Below are 21,887 nucleotides of genomic sequence, written 5' to 3'. Positions count from 1 at the left end.
ATAAACAACTTCTTAGTGATTTTAACCTTCCTCACAAATATTTCTTGCACAGAGAGTACAGAGGAAGTGACACGACGTCCAAGCAAAATATGCAACAATAGCAAGAAACACACTTGAGTGGCTGTCCCCCGAGCTCTCACACAGAGCGTTTGTGGTACTGTTGTCCTTCTTTCTGTCCTCCATGGCTCTGACCCTTTTGTTTTCATTTCCTTATTTTTCTGTCCTTCTTGGCTGTCTCTGCAGCATCCTCTTAGATAGTCATTGGGCAAAAGGGAACAGGAACTTATGTTCCTTTTTGTAAGAATAACAGTATCTGGTGCAAAAGCCAACAGTCGCTTTTGTAAGAAGAGGCAAGACCAGACTGTAAGCCACAGGCATCGTAATTGGTGCTTCGATGTAACCCAGTGCTCAGGGTGGCTTTATCGAGGTAAATGGTTAGGGAGGCTCAGCCAGTAACTCGCTGTCGTCATCCTTTGAGTTTGAATTATGAATTCAGTGGGGGCACCTTTTACACCTTTTCTTCAAAAGATGAGGTTTGTATGGTTTGAATTCAAACTTACTTAAGTTTCTTCTTGGACCAGGGTCATCCCTTCCATCCTCCAAAGCGACATGTTCCCGGAGTGTCAGAACTCTGTTTTATCCATTCTGTTGTATGATTGGGGGGAGAGTTGAGCATTTTGCCTCAGATGTGGTAGGTGCTTTATATTCACACTGCATGTTAAGTTGGTTTTTTAAAATGGAACAAATCCATATATCTAATGTCTTAAAGTTGGGGCTGGAGAGACGGTTCTGTGGTTAAGAGCACTAGCTGTTCTTCCAGAGGACCCATGTTCAATTCCCGGGACCTACATGGCAACTTGAAACTGTCTATAACTCCAGTTCTAGGTAATCCAATACCCTTAAAGAGAAGGCACAGAAAAAAATAAATAAGTCAAAAAATAATCTAAAATAATAATAGCCCTAAATAATATTCCTAAAGTTCAAGACTTCCATAAGAAGACAACACTGGTTCTGTTGTTTCCTCCCATGACCCATCCAACCATACTGGTTTGACATAAGTGCTTTGAACTATAGCCAAAGCTTATGGTATTTCCATTTCACTTTTCAGCATGTATATTCTTGATTTATCAAGCACACATCTTCCTTGCTGCCGTTTTGCATTGGTGGTAAGTTAACATCCTTATACCTTCGGATACTCAAACATCCTCTGTCCGTAAAGTTATCTCTCAATTTATGGTAAAAGAAATAGCTAATGGTTGCACAATGCAAATATTCTTTGCTGGTTGAGTTAAGCAGTATGCAGGAATTATATTTTTCTCTGATAGCAGCTCACGGGTTTTCCCTTTGCATGGACTTCTGGGATTGGTTAATCCATAACGCCTGTTGAATGCTCACCTATAGTGTCATTCAAGGGCTTCGTTTTCTTGCCTCTGGAGCGCTTCCTTTTGGGTCTCTCCATCATTCTGCACAGTTGTCCTTACAGGACTTCCTTCCCTTGTCTACTGTAGCCCAGCAAGCTGTCTCACAAGTCTCTCTTTTCTCCTTCCCTTTCCCACAGCTCTCCAAAGCTTTCTAGGACAGAACAAGTGGGAGTTCCACTTTCTGAGATCTTGTCTGTGTAAAGTTTAACTGTTTCTTTATGTGTGATAACGGAGTGTGAACACGTGAAATAAGATAGGAAAAGAACATATGTAACAGCCCAGAGGCAAGAGAGTGGGATATTTTAGATCTGAGAAGGAAGTGTCACAGGCCTGTATTAACCAAACAATAAAATATTGGACCACAGCACTAAATTCTCAAGAAGACAACTTGAAATGAATGCAAAAGAAGTCATTTGAGGCAAACATTAACCCAGAGATTTATAAAAGAAACAGGGCAACTTAGACGAGCCATCTCTGTGCAATCTTTCTGGGTTAGAGACGATGTCATCAGTGATACTCACAGCCTAAACCAAAGTTGTAACAACAGAAAGGTACCATGAAGAAGAAAAAAAGTGACTCAGAGAGATTCACCTGATGCCTTCCCGAACTTTCCATGTGAGACCATGTGACTGCAGCATCATGAGGTAACATCCATGCCTACTGAAGGAGATGTTCATTTGGCTGACTTGGGAGTAGGAATGGGGAGGACTGTGAAGAGGGTCCGAGTCACTATGAGATTACAATGAATGGGAGCCCATCACTTCCCACTCCTTCCTAAAGCATGGCTGACTTTAATGCCTGGACATCATCATCTGGTTCCCTGAACTCTCTCTGGCTAACGATTCACACTTGGTACTTATTTTAACTAAAAGGGGAGTTAAATCTTTCCTTTCCTGTAAGTCTGCACATGCAGGCTATCTGCTCACACATTCTACCACCTCACTAGTCTATGAGATGTTCAAGTTTCCTTATGTCAGTGTTCCTAAAGAAAATACCAAAGGCAAATATGTAAAACAATAAATAGCATAGGGAGTAAGTTATCAAAATATAGCAGAAATGCAGCGCATAAATGCAGGATCGATTTAATCGTTTGGTTTTCCTTTTCCTAATATCAAAGGCATGAGCAAAGCAAGGTGCTTTGGGTTATATTTGAAAATATAAACAAAAATAAGATTGCAAGGTAAGGCAGAGAGGTAGGGAGACTAAAAATCAGCCAAGACAACCGAGGGCTCCTGGAGGAGGAAGAGTCAGGGCTCTTCAGGGATGCAGCCCGTTATGGGTTGCCTGTGCTCAATGGATGGCCCCACCTCTCTGCTGAATATGCCAGATCTAACTGTGCTCAGTGAGTTATAAAGGAGAAAGAAATAAAAAGAGGAGACCATGACATTGAGAGAGGACAGGATGGGTTCTAGGAAAAGCTGAGCAGGGCAGGGTAAATATCAAAATATTTTATGTACATGTATGAGAGTCTCAAAAACTAGACAAAATTAAATATTAAAAATTCAGCCAAGTCCTCCAGGACAGTGCTCTATGAGCTGCAGTATTGAATTAATTGCTGGCATCCTATTAAAAGGGAATTTTTCAATACTCTTGTTACATAACCCTTCATTAGCAGCTTAGAGTCTGGGTAAGCTTTCTGGATAAATGTTTATGTGATAAGAACAGTATCCGACTATTATTCACAGGAGATAATAAAGAGCTGACTAATTCCACATTTAGTGAGGACAGAGAACACTTCCTCAGCCAGGAAGGCAAAGCTTCATCGGGTGAATTTAACCAGTGAACAGCCAGTTTGCCAAAATGAGGCAAATGATCATAAAACTAGCTTCAAACAACTTACACCCAAATTTTAAGTGCAAAGACCAGTACTGTTAAGTATTAAAAATTCAAAATATTGAAATATTCTATCCTCGGTATGCTCCACAGATATGCATAAGCTCTACATGCATAGTTCCTGGTGTGTTAATATCATTTATAAGCAGTCTTTGTAGTGAATAACTTCCTTTCTCTCCCATTGGGAAGAAATGGAAATTATGACAGAATATTGGATGGTCATTTTCTTTCAAACTTTAAGTTTTTATCTGATTGTTAAAGTAATATACACTGGTTTACCTAATAATCACAAGTGGATAGGAGCAGTAATAAAATCCGCACTAACATCTTGGCATATTTATTATCATTTTCCTTGATCACTGTATGACTGAAATAAAATATGTAAATTCTAGCGCCTTTATTTTCGTAGTTCTTATTTTGAGAATTTATTTGGACTACTTTCTGATTGTTCTCTCATGATATATTCCTAAAAGGATAAATAAGATGGGAACCTATGCTGCCAAATTGCTATCCAGAAATTTTGTAGCAATTTACACATCAGCTCCTGACAAGGACACTCTTCATTTCACACAAATTAGCCAAGGAGTTGAAAGAAATTATCATTTTCAAATTTGAAAGACAAAAAAGGGTTTCCCTTTTTGTTTTCAATTGCATTTATTTGAGCCTAGGAAGATTATTTGTTTTGCTGAATAGTTATATCTTCTGTGTGACTTGAAGCTTCATGATCTTTGCCTTCATGTTTCAAAATCTTACTGTTTTCTTTCCGATTTTACAAGTTTTAACACGCTCAGATTATAAACCTGTCTATCACGTTTCTTACAAATACTATTCTTTCCTGATCTTCGGTTGCCACGGATGGAAAGATGCCATTACTTTAATAACATCTTTTACGAAAATAAAAGGAAGTACTATTTTCACAAAATATTGATTAGAAGACGTCTTGATTTCAGAGAAGTTAAAATGCAGGTGAATGATAAAACATTGAAGTGTGGGGAATGTCAAGATGAAGAGCTGGCTCTGAGTAAGTGTGGTGTGACTCTCTTCCAGATTTTCATAATGATCACATCACCTGATGAGCATTGCTGCCAGAGAAATATGACCCGGCATCTAAAAATAAACACAGTTTGGTAAAAACAATGGATTTTTAAGAAAGCTTATTGAAATTAGGGGTCATTACCTGAATTTGGATCATGAATCACTCCACATCAGATTTTCAAAAGTGTCTCTTGACATAGAAAGATGACCAAGAACTCTGGAGTGCATGATAACACCATCAATTGATATACAACATAATCGTTCCTGTACCATCTGAGACCTGGCATATCTATCTGCCGATATCCACACTAACTATATGTATCTATATATATATATATTGTAGTTTTTAAATTTGGCTATCTATTCTAAGGTGTGTGTGTGTGTGTGTGTGTGTGTGTGTGTGTATGTGTGTCTGCCTGTTTGTCTGTCTGTGTCTCTGTGTGTGTGTGTGTGTGCCTATGTGTGTATAGTCACTGAGGTTTTTTTTTTTGTAGCATTTGTTTTTTTTTTAATTTTTTATTAGGTATTTTCCTCGTTCACATTTCCAATGCTATCCCAAAAGTCCCCCATACCCACCCCTCCACTCCCCTACCCACCCACTCCCCCTTTTTGGCCCTGGCGTTCCCCTGTACTAAAAAAAAAAAAAAAAAAAAAAAAAAAAAAAAAAAAAAAAAAAACCAGCTGTCCTCACAAGGCTAGCAAGATGGTTCAGTAAGTAGTGTTTGCCACTCAAACCAAAGGACTTGAGTTCAAATCTCCAGCACCTACATTTTACATGACAGCTCATGTGCATAACCCTACCCCACTACAGCTGAGAGGAGGAGGAGGCAGGAGGACCCCTGGATTCTCATTAGCCAGTTAGCATGTGTACATAATGTTTTGAAACAAAGCAGAAGGTGAGGACTGACATCTGTAGTTGTCTTCTCATCTCTATAGTGCACTGTGATGTAAGCACACTGTGGCACATACATACCAGAATCACTTATGCACACAATAAGACCTTTTTAAGAATTTATCTTTTTGGGTCTCTTCCAGAACTCCTTTTAAGTCTACTATCCAATAAGAATAATAAAATTTTTGTATAAAATACGGTAGTTTTTGAGGCTTATTCCCATATAAACAAACACTTATATGCAGTGGCATAATCCACCTCAAGTTTCTCTTATTGGAAAATAATGTTTCTCTCATCAAAAGCACAAATGTGGTATTTAAATTATTCTTGCTTATTATTCACTAATCCAGGGACATCATGTAATATAATAATAATGATGATGATGATGTAATAAAATAAAATAATAATAGCTTCCATTAACTGAGAGCATTAATATGCCAGTAACTTTGAAAGAATTCTGTGAAGTAAGACTAGTTTAGGAAAATCAGCAATAAAGTTTCAACTATTTACTTATTTACAGAATGTTTTAAATTATTTCTTTTATTCATTGCGATTAATGTAAGTACATCATTTCCTCCACTCCCTTTTCTCCTTTGCATCCTCCCATATTTTCTTTCTTTTTTCTTTTTCTTTTTTTTTTTTGGTTTTTCGAGACAGGTTTTCTCTGTATAGCCCTGGAACTCACATTGTAGACCAGGCTGGCCTCGAACTCAGAAATCCGCCTGCCTCTGCCTCCCGAGTGCTGGGATTAAAGGCATGCACCACCACACCCAGCTACCCTCCCACATTTTTCTCCTTGCTCTCTTTCTTTTTTTTTTTTTTTCTTGCTCTCTTTCAAATTTTGGGCTTCTTAATATATTTTAGGAGTAGTAAATATAACATATATATGTGAATATTATATGAATAATATATATGAATAATATGTGTTGTATTTTTAAATTTGGCTATCTATTCTAAGGTATATACACACACACACACACACACACACACATATATATATATATATATATATATATATATATAGAGAGAGAGAGAGAGAGAGAGAGAGAGAGAGTGATTCTTAAATCCATAAATACAACAGTCTATATAATGTTACTTTTATGTATGTTTTCAGGGTAACCATTTAGTATTGGAAAGCCAGTTGACGTGCTTCTCCCTGGAGAAGTGTCTATCTCTCACCTTCAGTAGTCCTTAGTTGCCTGTAGTTCTTTGTGATGGATGTGGGTGGGCTCCCCTATGTCCATTTTGACATGTCTATTGTCATTGTTCTTGTTCAGCTTGTGGTTTGGCAATCATGTTGGTGAGACTTTATGGACATAGCTTCTGACATTACCCAGGAAATAATCTCACAACAAACTCCCTGAACCTCTGACTCTTAGAATCTTCCTGGCCCCTCTTCAGCAATGTTCCTTGAGCCTTAGGTACAGGAGTTATTTTGTATCCATTTACTGTAACAGTGCTTTTTGGATACTGTATTAGCTTCCATCATCTGTTGCCCCTCTCTACCTTATTCCACCCTAATCCCTTCCAAAGCCCAACACTAGGTAGGAGAGAAAGTCTGTTAGAGGGACTCTTGAGACTACTTCCAGCTGATTAGGGGTGTCAAGTTTCTAAGGGCAAGTCCAATCTCCATCATAAGGATATCTCCAACCAGCAAGCAGCAATCCAGCAATGGTAAAAGCAGCAAATGTAACATCAGGGACAAGCATTTATGATTCTGTACTAAAAGCATCCTAAGAAAAGGTGACAAGGGTTTACTTAGCTCAAAATCCCAGTTACCATATTAACAGCAACAGAAGTAAGAGAACCATGGTGACAGGAGCTTGAGACAAATGGTAACATCAGAACATCCACATTTCCTCTCTAACATCCTTTTTCTCCTACTTAGTGTTGGGGGGTTAGAAGGAATTAGGGAGCAATAAGGGTAGAGAGGGGTGGCAGATGATAGAAACAACAACAAAAAATATCCAAAAAAGCACTGTTACAGTAAATAGACACACAAAAGCAGAGAGAAATGAGTGTGCGTGTGCTTGCTTGTGTCCAATTCTGTTTGTTCACCTATACACACTGCAGAATCCCCTGTCTAAGGAGAACCACCACCCATGGTGGGCTACATCTTCCCATATCAATCATATTGATTAAGCCATCCATCATTGAGACGCTTTCCCAAGGTGAGTCTAGATTGGGTCAAGCTGATAATTAAAGCTAAGCATCTCATGAGGTCTCTGATCTCATGGCTCTTACAACATGGTTTGGGGGGGGGATGGGGGAGGAAGAGACACCAACATAATAATCAAAGTATCAGAATGTAAGACGTTACCACGAGTGAAATAAAACATGTTCATGCAATAGTAGCTGGTGGTAGTGTTACTGAAATCTGTTGTGAAGGACCATCTGAGGAAGTTTGTAGTGATAGGGAGCATCCTCTCGTCTCTCATGAATCCCAGGCTAGAGGCCTTTACCAAGTGAAAATTAAATTACTTGAAGCCTGATGTATATTACAAGTATGTTATTGTAGTTTGTCAGAAGAGTTCCCTTTGCTTATTAATATTTTTTGAAATGTAAGGTAATACTACCCCTTAATTCAATGAAGAAAAATCTTGTATATTTTGAAAACAAGTTCTATGGACACTCTCCATAAAATTAGCAAATATCCCTGTCCCTGGGGCTGAAAAGGGCTACTATACATGTGGATTTTTTTTAAGTAACATTCTCCTTGATTTAGTTGCTTTTTTGGAACTTTGCCCACATGATTTAGTTTTCATTATTCTACCTTTAACCCAACCCTGAACTTGTGGCTGGTAAGGCCACGGAACCTAGAAGAGAAATTAATACTGTCAATTTCCTAGACCAGTATAATTTCTAACTGCATTCTAAGACCTAATCCTTATAACCACAGCTAAGTAAAGCTTATACTCCCTTATCAAAGAAGCTACTTTTGCAGCAGAGACAATTACGGAAATCTATAATTGGTTAAAAGGAAGAAAACAACTGATCCTGAATTAGCCAACTCCAATTAACACATCTATAACACAATCCTTACACCTAAGATTATGTGGGGGAAAAAAAAGGAGGCAGAAAGATTGTAAGAGGACCAAGACATCTGCTTTAAGATAATGTCTTCTATATATGACTAGCAAACTGCAGACATAAAAATCTCAAAAATATGGTCACCTGAATAAGACCAGCACAATGGCAGCACCAGGTGTCATACCAATGTGGAAGATTTATTGCCTAGAGAGTGTTTCACAAGGTCCTACCCTGGATTGAGGAACTAGAGGCAAGTAATGGCTGCTGAGAGACTGCGGTAAGGATGGTTTTTCTCCGGGATATGCTTCCCCTCAATATGTTGTGCAATCCTAAGAAGTGAGCCCTAAACAAATGCACATAAGAGCAACCCTGAATGGGTTTATCAGTGTGTGTGTGTGTGTGTGTGTGTGTGTGTGTGTGTGTGTGTGCAATAATTAAAGAAAAGCTAACAAATGTGAGGTGAAGTAAGAGGAGCCTGGTATGGCAGAGATGCATGGGAAGAAGGAAGGTGAAAATGGTAAATGCTATGCTCATGTGTGAATGGTTTCTAAGTTTTAATTAAAAATTGCTTTTTTTTTTGATACTGAGGATTTTTTTTTGAGACTCTCCAAAATTTTCACCTTCCATGAATAATATATGAGGTAGAGTTCAATGTGTGGGATTGAGTGCTGACTTCACTGGCTTTGAGAAATCAATATGCTAAGCCACTGATGTGCAAGACTGCTTGTCACAACGAGTAATGCCATGCTAACAGAACTCATTAAAGGCGTCTGGCTTTATTGCCTAGAGGACGCTTCTTAAGTCTACTAGACTTTATTTTGTTTAAAAAAAGTTAGATCCTTAGTTGTTACCCGAATCTTCTTCTTCTCTTCTTCTTCTTCTTCTTTCTTCTTCTTTCTTCCTCTTCTTCTTCTTCTTCTTCTTCTTCTTCTTCTTCTTCCTCTTCCTCTTCCTCTTCCTCTTCCTCTTCCTCTTCTTCTTCTTCTTCTCCTCCTCCTCCTCCTCCTCCTCCTCCTCCTCCTCCTCCTCCTCCTCTTCTTCTTCTTCTTCTTCTTCTTCTTCTTCTTCTTCTTCTTCTTCTTCTTCTTCTTCTTCTTCTTCTTCTTCTTTTAATAAATTGGGAAATGTGCCAACAATTTGCTTTTCTTTTTCATTCTAGAATGAGTTAAAAGCTTGGGTATCTCAAAATTCTTATACATAAATAAGTTTAAATATATAACTTTTGGTTGAAAGTTCACATTGGAGCATTCTACATCTACTGATCTAGTAGAGTATGTTATCACTGACTGGATGCTAACCCCTCTAATGTTCCATTCTGTCATCTATATAGGAGGGCATATGAGAACACAGACCCTGCATCAACCCTGACTTGAGGCTTAGTGACGTCATTCTTGGCATTCCATGAACATGGATAACTATTAGCTTCTTTAAAATAGAAGTCACAGTTTACTGTTCACCTTCTCTCTGACACAAAAGGCAAGTTGGAATTGGGAGGCTCATGTGCTAATCAGTAAGACTAGTCTCTTAGCAGAATCATAACTGCTAAGAAGAAATTTAAACTTCTTTATCAAACAAGCTACACTACAAAGAAACTCTGAGGCTACCCTGTTGCTGAAGGAGGCAGCGGTACACACATAGTTCTCACTCGGGAAGGCTTACAGAAGTCTCTGGGACTTCTACATCCCGAAAACTCAGGTGCCAAGGCTGGCTCCAGAAATCCTAGGCTCCCACCCATGCAAGAGGCTGTCAGCAGGAGTTATAAATAAAGATGAAATCTCCTTTCCTATTGGATTAAACTCAAACTATGCAACAACAGCCAGAATTTGGAACCTTTGCCAAAAAGAAATCAAGAAAAACAATGGGTGTTGGAATTTTCTCTGAAGTCAGTTTCCCAAGGGGACTTTTTTTTTTCTTGCTTGTTACCTGTAAGTATCTCAATTCACAGAAAGGACTAACAGCAAAGATAATAATACATCCTAATGGCTATTTAGAGGGAAATGTTGTCTCCGGTAGATGAATGGCAAGAAGAAAAGAAATGAGTCTGCATAAAAACATATTGCTGCTTGTTTTAATTTACTGAAAATATTTGTTTCCTGGATTATTCTCTTTGGCCAGGGAATAGTAGCAATCGCTCAGACATCAACTTCTTCTCCAAGGCCCATCCTTTGGAAAAGAAAGCAATGAATTTTTTTTCATTTGTTTGTTTGTTTGTTTGTTTAATTTACATCCAGGTCCAGCCCCATGCCCCTCCCCCACTATAAATCCCCACTCACATGGACACTCCCCACGTTACCCCCTCCTCTTCACTTCTGAGAAGGGAGAGGTTCCCCCTGGGTACCAACCTACCCTGACACCTCAAGTCACTTTGGGACTAGGCAGTCCTATCCTACTGAGGTTAGAAAATGCAGCCCAGTTAGGGAAACAGGATCCACAGGCAGACAATAGAGTCAGAGTAAGACCAGCTCCAGTTGTTGGAAGACCCACAAGAAGACCAAGCTGCACATCTGCTCTATATGTGTGGGAAGCCTAGGTTCAGCCCTTGTGTGCTCTTTGGTTAGTGGTTTAGTCTCTGGGAACCTCCAAGGGTCCAAGTTAGTTGACTCTGTTGGTCTTTCTGTGGAGTCCCTATCACCTCTAGGTTCTTCAATGCTTCCCTCAACTCTTCCACAAGACTTCCTGAGCTCTATCTAAAGTTTGGCTGTGAGTCTCTGCGTCTGTTTCAGTCAGCTGCTGGATAGAGTCCCTCAGAGGACGGTTATGCTAGGCTCCTGTCTGTAAGCATAACAGAGCATCACTAACCACGTCAGGGATTGGTTCTTGCCCACAGGATAGATCTCAAGTTGGGACAATTATTGGATGGCCATTCTCTCAGTTTCTGCTTCACCTTTGTCCCTGCACTTCTTATAGACAGGACAAATTTTGGATCAAAGGTTTTGATGGTGAGTTGGTTTCTTTATTCTTCTGCTGGGAGTCTTGCCTGGCTACAGGTGGTGGCCTCTTCAGGTTCCATATCTCCCACTGCTAGGAGTCTCAGCTAGGGCCATCCTCAATGACTCCCTGGAGCTTCCCCTACCCCAGGTCTCGACAACATCTTAGAGATGTCCCCCAAACTCCCCAACCTTCCTACCCCTGCCAAATTTTGTTCACTTCCCCCCCCCTCTTCCCAGCGCTCCCTACACCAAGTCCCTCACTTCCCCTTCCCCTCTCTTCCCCAGTCCTCCCTTTCTCCCTTCATCTCCACTGTTTTCATAGTCTCTTTGCCCATAATAGCCAGAAACTGAAAACAACACAAATGTCCTTCAACTAAAAATCAGATAAAGAAAATGTGGTTCATTTACACAATGGAATACTACTCAGCTATTAAAAACAAGGACATCATGATATTTGCTGCAAATGGATGGAACTAGAAAATACCATCCTGAATGAGGTAATCCAGACCCAAAAGAACATGCATGGTATGTGCACACTTATAAGTGAATATTAACCATAAAACACAGCATACCCGTGTTACAATCCACAGACCCAAAGAAGCTATATAAAAAGGAGGGCCCAGGGGAGGATGCTTGAATCTCACTCAGAAGGGGAAAGAAGGTAACATTTCTAAAAGAAAGCAAAAGACAGGCAGGCTCTTTGAAACTTGGGGCTTGTTCACTGTGACTTTATTTTCTTAGCACATGTCAATTCGTCTGTTTTAAAAGTTCTGCCATCTGAGACTGGCAGTGTGGCTCAATGGGTAAAGAAAGGCACTTGCTGAGGGAAGCTGAGTTTGATTCTCAGAACCCAAGTAAAGGTGGAGGAAGAGAACCATCTGTACGAAGTTGTCCACTCACCTACACACACACACACACACACACACACACACACACACACTGGCTCACACCTCCTCCTTTCTGCTTGCCTGCCTGCCTGTCTGTCCATTTGTCCATCCAACAATCTATCATCTATCATCTATATCATCTATCCCTATCTCTCTCCCTCTCTCACACACAAACATAACAACAACAACAACAACAACAATAATAATAATAATTTTAAGTGCTATGCCCCAAAGGTAGGCAAACAGGTAAGAATCTGCTATGTAGTGTGGTTAGCACAGGGATCCACTCTGTTCTTGGTAGTTAGCCTACAGTGATGAATGGTGACCTGAGTTTCTCAGAGTAAGAACAGATAGGCAAGATCAGGAAATTCTTGGCAGAGGAAGCACTAAATTCTAAGGGTCATCTATCAAAGATAGTGAAATGTGAACCAGATCTGAAGCATAAGGTGGAGATGAGATGGGAAGGAAGGGTCCTGGCCCTGAAGCAGGGCAAACTGTGGACAGCTCACTTTAGATTCCAGAAGGTCTAGAAGGCCAAATACTGAACCTTTAAGACCCAACTCTAGCACAGAGTCAGACCAAGACTTCCACAGTTAATGATGGCTGAATAAATGAATAGTTGCATGTCCGGGGAGGGCATCTTCATTTCAGTCCAAAGAATCTGGAACTTTCCTCTAAATAGGGACTGAGCATCTACATAGGTTTTCCAAGAAATCTTTCGTTTCTAGCATGACACCTCCCTATGGGACCAGGCTAACACTGTGTGACAGAAGTGTGGCTGCACAAAGCACACCCAGTTGAAAAGGAGGAAGGCACTGTTTTCTCAGCTCTGGGTTCTATTGGGAACTGGGGTGAGCCTGAATTAAGAGATGAAAGTAACTTCAAGTAAATCAAGCTATTGCTTCCAAAACACAGACTGGGTGTGGGGGTGGCAAGAATATTACACTGTCCCCTACAAAGCAGGTGGCCTTCCTTTGATGTCACTTTTCTAATTAAGAATCATTCTGTGGTATCCAGACAGGGCTTCTTGTCCCTCTAGCAATGCAGCTGGAGAGTTCAGACAGCCTGTGCTCAAACCCTAGCTCCCAAAGCCTCTTCCTGCTTCCAGGGTTAGGCTAATGACCCATGGCTCAATGGGTCAGCCAAAAGATCACTTTGATTGGGATGGTTTTTAATATATTAAATAAAAATACATGTTTCTTTGAACAGAAAAAGGAAAGGACAATATTATCAAATAAGGCTAACAATTTCTGAGTTCAGTTGACAGGTAAATGGAAGTAGAGATGAAACATCGTCCTTTGCATTTTAGGTATTCAAATGTTTCTGCGGTAAAATACCCAAGGCTTATTTTAATTTTATTCATGTGTGTGTGTATATATGTGTGTGTATTTGCATGTAGATACGTGCCCAGGAGTGCAGGTGCTCTCAGAGGCCAGAAGAGGGTTTCAGTTCCCCTCGAGTTAGAGTTTCAGATGGTTATGAGCCACTCAACATCGGAGCTGGGAACTGAACTTTGGTCTTCTGCAAGAGCAGCCATTAACCATTGAGCCATCGCTCCAGCACCAATATTTTTACACTTTATTTATATTTATTTGCATGGGTGTTATTCCTGACCATGTATATCTGCACCATGTACATGCGTAATGGCCCCAGAAGCCAGATGAGGACATTGGCTCCCTTGGGAAGACTGGAGTTACAGATGCTTATGAGCTGCAGGAGCTCTGGGTGCAGAGAATGGAACCAGGGTCCTCTGGAAGAGCAGCTACTACTCTTGAGTGCTGAGCCATCTCCCAAGTTCCCCATTAAAAATATTTAATTCTCTGCTCCTTTCATGTTCTATGTTCACCAGAGCTAGACTTTATAATATTTTTTCATGTCCTCTTAAACATTTTCCTACCTTTATACGCATATGTGCATCTTATAGTTTTTATAAATAGAAATATCACACTGAACCTTGACTTTTTTCTTATTAGCAACATATTGAGGAAAGCTATCTCATACTTTTCATATACCATCTAGTATTGCATTAAAATGGGCTTAAATGCTGTTTAATCTTTCCATATAAAATAGATAAAAAGAGTCTCTCACACTGTTGGTGAGATTCGGTATTTATTCTCATGTCCCTTGTTCATTCCTTTTTCAATTGCCCATTTGGGCCTTTTCTCTTTTTCCTTGCAGTGTTTTGTTTCATCTATTAAAAATGTGTTTGCAATATGTCTTTAATAATATGACACGTTCCTTTTTATGTATGAGCTATAGATATTTTGAAACAGAGTTGTAGTGTGATTGAAAAGGATTTTTTAAATGATTTATTTACTTTATTGATATGAGTACACTGTCGCTGTCTTCAGAAACACCAGAAAAGAGCATCAGATCCCATCACAGATAGATGTGAGCCACCATGTGGTTGCTGGGAATTGAACTCAGGAACTCTTAACAGCTGAGCCATCTCTACCGCCCAAAAATGATCTTTGAGAGTCAGATGTGTGAACCTGTCACTGCTGATAGACAATACACCCAGATTACCCTAAATATCTATCATAAAGTTGTGATTTGAGTAGGGCTTGCCCCTCACAGGCTCATGTGTTTGAACACTTGGTCCCCGCCACCCCCACTGTGGTGACAGTATTGCGAGAGGTGGAACCTTAAGAAGGCAGAGCCTCTCCAGAAGAAGAGGGTCACTGGCAAACAGCCCTTGAGGTTATAACACACGTCTATGTCCCAGGCTGACTCCACTTCTCAGTCTACAGAATGTAAACAAGCAGCCTCACAGACCCTCTGCCACAGCCATGAGTCCCTCTCCCCATCATTCTCCCACTACCCTTATAGACAGTCTCTCAGACAATGAGCCCAACTAAATCTCTCTTCCCATAAGTTCTTTCTTGTCAGCTACTTCATCACTGGGATATGTAAAGTGACCAATGCATACATTTTTGGTATAATACGCTACATGAGTTGCCAGTTGTGATACAGCAAACGAGAAGACACTTCTCTGAGCACACACATAAATTAAGCACCTTCCTACAAGGATTCCCCAGGAACTCTCCCAAAGGGACAACCACAAAGTCTGTCACAGCTCATCATATGGAACAATAACTCACTGGAAAGCCAACTCTACCAAGATGTCCCAAATGCTAAAAAATCCTCCCTATTATTTCCTCCTCTTCTCTCACCTAGTCATCATCCAGGCAAGATGCTAATTTTATTTGATTGATTGATGATTGAGTGATTGATTGATTGATTGATTGATTGATTGATTGATTGATTGATTTAGCTTGATTGATGTTCTCACTGCCAAGGAAACTCATGCTTTATAGTAGGGGCAACTTTGGTATCTTTGACCTACATACAAAATGTAAGTTGTGTTGGGAATTAGGATCCTCTCCTCCTCTTACTCTTACTCCAAACCCTGTTTCTCTAAGCCTCCTGATCTATTCTTGGAACTCTCTGGGACTTTTAGCCCACAATTAAGTTTCTCTAACCCATGCCTGTTCAGCAAGCGCTCCTTCTTTGATGTGTCTAAAAGTCTCCTCTCTTATGAGACACTAAGTGGTTCTCCCATGGCAAAACTGCCCTTTTCTATGTTTTAATTTTTTGGATTGAAAGACAAAAGCAGATCTTCCTATCCAGATAAATATTCTCCCAATGTTTTTGAAAAGTCATTTATTGTCACCAATTTAATTCTCTCTTCTATCTACTTGATGTTTCTTCCTATCTAGAGTTAACCTTTCTCCTATTCCATCTCCTTCCTGATGTCCAAAGTAACATTTCCATGATCATCTCTACCTCTTGTATCTTCAACACTTTCTTTATAGATGGATGACACCTTCCATCAGTATCACTGGCAGAATGACCCATAGATGTCACCCAGCCAGCAATGGGTGATATGGACCCTGGATCCAGAAAGCTTGGAGTAGATCCTGTTTTCTTGTTTCCTACCTATGTGAGTTCTCCTCTCTCTCTCTCTCTCTCTCTCTCTCTCTCTCTCTCTCTCTCTCTCTCTCTCTCTCTCTCTCTCTCTCTCTCTCTCTCTCTCTCTCTCTCTCTCTCTCTTAATGCAAATAGTAAGAATATCTCCCTTGGGCCAGTGAGATGGCTCAGAGGGTAGAGGTTCCTACAGACAACTGAAACCCTAACTTTGATCCTGAGACCCACATGATAGAAGGAGAGAACCAACTACATAAACATATCCTATAACTTCCATATGTGGCATCTTTCAAGCTACACCCAATGTCACATATAGTTCCCTGCTATTGCCTGCAGATCAAGATGCAGAAGTCTCAGCTCCTTCCCCAGCACCACATCTGTCTGCATGCCTCCATGCTTTCCACCATAATAATAATGAAGTAACGCTCTAAAACTGTAAGCCAGCCCCAGTGAAACGTTTTCCTTTAGAAGAGTTAGAGTGGTCATGGTATCTGTTCACAGCAATAAAATCCTAAGACACTGTTCTAATTTGCATCCCCACCAACAATGCGTGAGAGTTGCTAACTGTGCCATTGGCAATAACAATACGTATGAGTTTCATTGTAGTCTAGATGGATAGTTCTCTGATGACTAAGAGTGTTTAGCATTTTCTCATGGGTTTGCCCATCCTTTGGGGGTCTACTTACTATCTCACTTTCCTTCAGTTGCTACAGTTTGCATTTCACTGACACTGCTCTTACCAAGGACATGATGTAAACTCCACCAGCTACCTTTTCGCTCTTTGTTTGCTTTTCTTGAGTTTGTAATGCCCCCAAGTGTCCCCCCCTTAGAAGCTCACTCCCCGCTTGTATGAACCCCTGCTTTTGTTTATCCTTCTAGCACAGCTGCACTTCTTTATATTGTTTCCTTGGCCCAGTCCCTTAGAGAGTGGAATCTCTCATCTCCTTAGGGTTCTGTTGTAGGTTCTACTTACAAGCTTAGATGCTAACAAAACTTTAATTGTGCAGATAATTTTCAAATCTTTATCTCTCTTCTCATCTATCTCTGGCCACAGACACACAGAGCTATCAGCAGCCTTGTGGGAATATATCATAGTCAAGGAAGATAAATCTTATGGGCTCAAAATTATATGTGCGTGTATATCTTGAGTTGCCCCTATTGGTGAATGACAACATCAGCCATGTTGGCCAAGTCCCACACTCTGACCAACTTCTGCATGTCACATCTGATTAATATTCCTATTATCTAAACATACTCCACACCCACTTCCCTTCCTATCATGGTTACTGTTAACTTTTAGTTTTGGTCTGGATTACTGCCTCCAACTGGCTCTCTTCTTTCCTACCTAAAGACAGAGTTAATTTAAGAGTCTGATCAAATTTTCTGTCTTCCTGGATAAAAGCATACCAATGTCTGTTTGACCTACCACCAATATAGTTCCTTAACTGTGGTATTACAGATGACACGTGAAATGGTCAGAAAGATGTTTTGTTTTGTTTTGTTTTGTTTTAATAAAGGAATTTTTGAGCCAGTTCTTAAATAGTTGGTGCTTACAATTAGGTTTAATGAGAAAACTCACCCCATGAGAACAATAGATGCCCCTATAATTGTTCTAGCACTTTTTTCTGATCTGACCTCAACTCCCCAGACTGTGCTCTTCAGTCAATTTTCTCTGCACCCATGGATGGTGGTAATGTCCTCTCCAACTAGCTTTCCTATTATCCTCTAGGTATTTAAATGTCTCCTGAGGAGACATTGGATAGTCTGTCCTTAAATAGACTAGTATATTTCTTCTGCATGTCCCTACATCCAATCTTTCATAAGAGTGTGCAAAAACTGAGAGCTTGTTATTTGCTAACAGTGTAAAAAAATTTGAAGTAGCCAGGTGTGGTGGCACACACCTTTAATTCCAGCACTCAGGAGGCAGAGGCAGGCAGATTTCTGAGTTCGAGGCCAGTCCTAGTGAGTTCCAGGACAGCCAGGGCTATACAGAGAAACTCTGTGTAAAAAAAAAAAAAAAAAAAAAAAAGATTTGAATTGCAGAACCTAAGTTCATCCCCACTGTGATTGTGAAAGATAGTTACTGTCTTAGATGAAGAAAGTTGATGTTGGAGCAGTTACCATTTATATAGTCACTAACAGAGCATTTATCAAAGCCTGCTATATGAGTACATGGGGCTCTCTGTTTGTCTGAATGATGGATCTATGAGTTCCAGGAAACTCAATGCTGTCTTTGGCATCTAGTTCTTATCGAACTACCTGACACATGGTAGGTGTTCAGCATAGATGGATATGGAACTGGGTCATTTTAAGCCAGTAAAATAACTGTTTGCCAATTCTAAATAAGAACGCTCATAGCTGCACTCACCATATTAATATCTGTAAACTCTCCAGAGTTACAAATAATGCTAAAAAGGAGCCTATCCACTCATCTCCATAAACAGCTGGTACAGGAATTCTTTCTCAGGAAGCAGAAACTCGGAAAGCCCCTTCTATCCAGCCTCAACATCTCCACAGACCTTCAAGTCTTAGGAGCTGCGACTTCTGCATCAAAAGCTCTGGCTTCCTGGGGTTCGAGGAGAAGTCCAGGCTTTTTTGATGGAGTTTTGTTTGGAAGTTGTGATTTCTCCATGGCCACCACTGAGACCCAGGTGACCTTTTCTCATGATTCCAAAGCAGCAGCCAAAAAAACCGGCCTTTTGAAACTGAATCTGGGACAAAGGTTATGAACCGAGACCTCACAGTGTTCTCCACGACAATGTTGGTTATAGTGAGGTTTACAAGATCAGTGAAATGAAAGAAGTGCTATCCTGTAAAGGATGTACCCACGTTGGAACAGTCCTCATTCAGAAACTAGACTACTACTTCCTAACTGACCTTACCTTCTGACAGGTGTGACTAACGTCTCCAACACCCTAGGGATCCTGCTCATCATTAGCTTCCTCCGTGCTCCTCTCCTGTTGATTGTGTTGCCCCCTTTAATGGTGCTGAAATGTCCTAAACATCAGGCACGGGGACACATGCAGTCTGTAACCGAGAGCTGCTTCACTTCAGCCAAGAACAAGAAGGCAAAAAAAAAAGTTCTGGTAGAAAAATGTCTTCTTCCAATTTAATTAAAACTTGCTTCATTTAATAGTGTCTTTTAATTAAGCCATCTAAAATGACTACTAGTACAATTACTTTACCAGAAGAAAAAAAAGCAATAAGAAAATACTATTTTAAGAAAAGTAAAGTAGGGTTGGAGAGATGATGGCTCAGCGGTTAAGAGCACTGACTGCTCTTCCAGAGGTCCTGAGTTCCATTCCCAACAACCACATGGTGGCTCACAACCATCTGTAATGGGATCTGATACCCTCTCTGGTGTGCCTGTAGACAGCTACAGTGTACTCATATACATAAAATAAACAAATCTTTTTTTAAAAAGAAAGTTTAAAAAAAAAAAAGACAAGAAAAGTGCTGAGGCTGTAGTTCAGATAGGAGAACACAACCCGCACACAATACACACACACACACACACACACACAACACATACACAAAGCCTTGCATTCAGTCTCCTCTACTGAATAAACCAGACTCGATGACGTATGCCTGTAATCCCAGTATTCAGAAGGGAGAGACAGGAAGATTGTTCAAAGTAATCATCAGCTACATATCAAATTGAAAACTTACCTGGGGTATATAAGACTCTGATGAGAGAGGGAGAGAGGGAGAGAGGGAGAGAGGGAGAGAGGGAGAGAGGGAGAGAGGGAGAGAGGGAGAGAGGGAGAGAGGGAGAGAGGGAGAGAGAGAGAGAGAGAGAGAGAGAGAGAGAGAGCTGAACCATTGTAGAAGATTTACTCTCTAACTGTCTTCAATCAGTCTCCCATGACAATGCACTTGTAATGCTAGACAACCAGGCTGAAATCAGTCTTGTAAAGCACCCTCATATAGGGGACTATTTGCCTAGCTCATATTCCTTAACCATTCTTGAAGACAGTTCTTTGAAATTCACAGCAATAAGAAATAACAAAAATGATACTGAACATAGATGAGCTGATTTTTGTCATGCATCATCTATATGGTAAAGGATAGTTTATATTATTATTTTTTATACCAGTTCCCATTGAAAAGCTATTTTGATTGTGGTTTCCTAATGTGCTTATTTCTGTAAGGCTCTGGATACTGTGTGTGCTGGTAATTAGTAAATGCTGCCATTATCATATCTACAATATGCCATTGATGCAGAGCTAACACATAGAGTAACCGCTTAAAATTTGCATCTTCATGTATAAATCTCTGAAAAGTATATATTTTCTTCTCTAAGTTAATATATAATGGACATTCAGTAAATTATAATCTTCTCAACTGTTAAATGTATATCTCTTATCATATTTCTAGTGTTTATTTTTATTTTATGTGTATTGGTCTTTTGTCTGCATATATGTCTGTGTAAAGATGTTGGATTCCCTGGAATTAGAATTATGGGCATGTATGAGCTGCCATGTGGGTCCTGCGAATTGAACCCTGGTCCTTTGGAATAGCAGCCACTGCTCTTAACTCTCTCTTCAGCTCCTCAATCACATTTTATATTTATTACCATTCAACCAACTCAACGACAAGATGAAGCATTTCAAGACTCTTACATGTCTTCCTTGTGCTTGTACTAGATCATGTCCTCTAGAGACAACTATTATTCTCTCACCACAGTTTTCCCGTCCTTGAGCTTTATCTGGTGTTAATCCTTTCATGTCTAGTTTATTTCATTGATGTCTGTGTCTGTGATGCCCACCCATGTTACTGTATATCATGGTAGCTTGCTCCTCTGGACTATTAGTATTATTCTACTATTGGTGAGTAATTGTGTTGGTTTCATCTTTGTTTATTATCTTGGGGATGAAGAGATGGATCAGAGGTTACAAGAACTGGCTACTCTTCCAGAGGACATGAATTCCATTCCCAGCACCCACCTGGCAGCTCACAACCATCTGCAACTCCATTTCCGGGGGAGCTGACATCCACACTCAGACATACATGCAGGCAAAACACCAAAGCACATACAATAAAGAAGAATGAAGTTTCTGTGAGCATTCCTGTATATTTTTGAGGTTGAAATTTCACTAAGAATGTATGTGCTGTAGAAGAGCTATGCTCAGAATGTTTATTTCGATTATTTAAGAGTTTGATTAGAAAGGATTATCTTCAATGGGCGTCTTGACATTCCTTTAGAATATTTATACATGCAATTGATCAAGTTGATCAGGTGTGCTTTGAAGTAAGGAGTGCTTGGATAAGGCTAGAAGGAACTAGAACTCTATCATTAGCCTACTGTCTGTTCGTTTAGGGGCTGCATTTATGAAATGTATTGGAGACTCTGGGGAAATGTCAAAGTCCTAATAAACTGGTCATTAGAAATGCTGGGAACACTCATGGGGCTGTAGCTGGATGCAATTATAACGCCTTTGATGTAACCCACAGCTATTCACAGACCGCAGGTGGTTACTATAGAGATCTTTTCACAGGGAAGTAAACTGAGCACTGACCTGCCTTTCCCATCAGCCATTCAGGGACGTAAACCTTCTATTTGGGTATCACTGGTGAAGAGAAAAAAAGGTTTTGGTTTTGTTTGGTTTGGGGTTTTTTTGTTGTTGTTGTTGTTTTGGTTTTTTGTTTTTTTAATCATTGCCTCTGAATAAAGAGTTTCTTGCCATTCCCGGAGTTTTTCCTCAGTTCCACTTCGGGTCTGTGTTCGGAGAACAAATCTTGTGCCAAGTACAAATTAATTTTTTTTAACTTGCTCATCCCTTGGGGAAGTTGCAGTCTATCAACTTCCTCCACATGACAGAACTGCTTCTTCATTCCCTTGATGGTTCCATGTCCCTCCGCTGACCTCCCTCCCCACCATCACCCACAAGTGATTTGTGTGTGGTGTTCTCTGTCTTTTTCTCCTTTACAA

The sequence above is a fragment of the Mus caroli genome, unplaced genomic scaffold (genome assembly GCF_978045245.1).
Source record: "Mus caroli unplaced genomic scaffold, Mus_caroli_1 scaffold_3, whole genome shotgun sequence".
NCBI lineage: Eukaryota > Metazoa > Chordata > Mammalia > Rodentia > Muridae > Mus > Mus caroli.
The sequence above is the reverse complement of the archived record's forward strand: the minus strand, read 5'-3'. Positions refer to the sequence as shown.